This window comes from Sinocyclocheilus grahami, unplaced genomic scaffold (genome assembly GCF_001515645.1).
Source record: "Sinocyclocheilus grahami isolate Dianchi unplaced genomic scaffold, SAMN03320097.WGS_v1.1 scaffold972.1, whole genome shotgun sequence".
Taxonomy (NCBI): domain Eukaryota; kingdom Metazoa; phylum Chordata; class Actinopteri; order Cypriniformes; family Cyprinidae; genus Sinocyclocheilus; species Sinocyclocheilus grahami.
This window is the reverse complement of record NW_015506151.1, coordinates 870,125-873,162: the sequence shown is the minus strand read 5'-3', so window position 1 is coordinate 873,162 and position 3,038 is coordinate 870,125.

The following is a 3,038-nucleotide window of genomic DNA, read 5'->3' as shown; positions in this document are numbered from 1 at the left end:
TAGGGAGACTCTTTTTGACACACACACACACACAGGTCTATATATATATATATATATATATATATATATATATAGGCTATATAGTTGTTTTATGAAATTCACATTGTTTGCATATATCAGAGGCTGTTTCTTGATATTTTGCTCATATAAAACATATAGCCGATTTTATTAGAGACCCTAAATAGAATTTTCTTATTAAGTGATATTTATTCTGGTAGTTGTTGGTGTTTAGTTTTTTTAATAAACATGTTTATTTACACGAAAAGGGTTTTAGTAAATATTCTGTTAAATAATTAAGCTTTTGACAAAAGGAGCTGACAATCAACCTTTAAGTTGTTGATCACATTAAACAAAAATTTGATATTTTCTGTAGTAGGGTCTCACTTTTGTTATAGTTAATAAGCAAATATGTACATTTTTGCAGATTTGATTATTTTCATTTTTTATTTTTATGTTTAAATTTTTTATTTTTTTACTTTTTGTAGTTTTTTATAACAATTATTTAATTAGGGGTAAAGTCACAATGCAAAAACTGTGTTCTTATGTGGGCTATTTTATTACAGCAGATTAATTTTGCTGCAAGTAAAAATCCACCTGTAGTACCTCCCTTTATATTTCAGTAAATCATGTGCATTCAAATAAATGGAAATAGGCCTACTTATCAAAGTTTCATGTCAGTTCCAAATATTTGATTGTACATTAACTAACAGCATTATTACGTTACATAATTTTTAAAGAAGCATTATTTTGCCTGTTTTTAAAGCTGAAGTATGTAGGCTAATTTCTTCGTCACTAGCGCCACCTAGCAAACTGTAAAAGTGACGCTTGACGAAGAAACAGATAAACCCCGCCCACAACTCACGCTATTGGTCGAGTCAGAATTGTAGTGTACGCTGTAAAAAAAATTCTGTAGTTTTTACAAAATAATTTTGGCAGCTGTGGTTGCCAGAATAATTTTGTAAAAAATACAGAAAAACAGTAAACACATTTACGGCCAAAAACTGTAAATTTTACTAAAAAAAACTATTAAAAAACATGATTATTTAAACAAAATACTTTCAAATGTGGAGTGTCATGCAGTGAATTCTGGGAATATCAGTTTACAGTTTTTGACTGTAAATTATACATTGATTTGTTATTTTTACTTCTAAAAACGGTCAAATTAACAGCATTTTACTGTAAAATTACATGAAATGTCTGGTTAGATATTTTACAGTTTTTCCCTGTATATAGTACGGGAACTTACTGTTAACCTATTAACAGTTTTTTTGTGTAGCGTTTTGACAAAATTTTACAGTTAAAATTACACTTATTTTTTTACAGTGTATAGGATTAGGCTCGCTCTTTTTATAGCGACACTGTTAAAACGTTACATTCTTCAGCTTTAAATAGGCATATAAGTAAAAATAACAAAGTATGAATGTAAATGAATTTAAGATGCATTATATTCCCTATTAAGGATTTATGTAATCTTTTGATTCCATCAACCTACATTTGAAACCAAACTCTCCAAGCATGAGTTCATTAGTGTAATGAATCAGCAGATAAAGTGTGTAGACTAGTGTGTGTCTGTGTGTGTGCCAAGTGCCAAGATGAAAGTCACTCTTGAGCCTAATGCAAATGCTTTACAACACTGTGAATGAACCTAAGGGTTTACAGAAATCTCTCACAAAGCCATATTCATGCTGTTCATCATCTGCTCTGGGGTGTTAACGCTGCCCTGGAATATAAACTTACAAGAGGTGAGAGGATTTTATAACTCTTTAATTGAACAATCTGTCATAATGACACGGTCATTTAAGAAATAGGGCTATAACTTTTTCTTTTCATTGTGATTGTCTTTGCTTTTAGGTTTACACACTTCAGTTTTTAAAATATAGGCATCCAGAATATACCCGCTATACTGTAATAAAAAGATCTCAAAATCAAACTACATTTACAGAAAACGTCAAATAAAATAGGAATGGGGTAACCTGTAAACAGCATACATTTCTGTTAAATAATTGATCATATTTTTGAGGGGAAAACCAGATCTTTTCTTTTGAGATTTTGGAAGATCAACATAAAACATGTAACAAATACAACCAACAGACTGCCTTACCTGTTGGATGTAGCATGGTTTACAGAATACAGAAATAAATTAATGTCAGTATTTAAATATCTGGAACAATCTCTATATCAATTTTTAATATTTCAGGCTGCCACTTTGGAGCATGAATTGATCAAATTCTTTATATGACTGTAGCATCAGACTGCCCTTTATTAGTTTGATGTAAAGGGTTAAACCGCCATTCATGTTTCTAGATATCAGTGCTTTTTAGTCTTTTATATTTTATAAAAATCAGTTTGGATTGGCTTTTTCTGCAAACATTCATCAGTATTTATAGCAGTGTAAGACCAGCCTTAGAGACCTAGAGAGGTATATTGTGTTGATAATCCAATCGAACAAAAGCACAGGGTCTTTTATATGTGAAACCTTCCTTGAAACAGATGTATTTTAGAGACAGTATAAGCAGGCATATAAGAGTCATATTAATTTTTTGAAAACCTTGTTGGTTTCAGTAATAGGAGAGAGATGCATTATCATTTTCAAATACTAAAATTACTAGTTTTTTTAAATATCAAAGACATTTAAGATTTCAGACAAGCTATTATGAAATAAACATTGCCATACATTGTCTTTGAAAGCGGTTTGCCTGAAATAAAAGTTTGAATATGTTTTATCCATTTTTGGCTTTATGTTTGATTACTATTCACAAATCACTCTTTAACAATTCTTTTTTTTTTTAAGTTCAGTGTTGTGTAATTATGGCTGTGAAGCACTTTGCTAACCTTAAATCTTCTTGCAATTCAAGAATTCAAGAAATTTCAGGTTGCGAAACTGAAGACAAGTCAGCAGTCAAACACCAATGCAATGACCCTCAGGGTTTATTTATTGATTACTTCTCACATCCAAATGAATTCTTAAATAAAGAAAATAAAAAAAAATACTGCCAATAGAGGAAGCTATTACAAAGTAATGCAATATTACAAAGAAC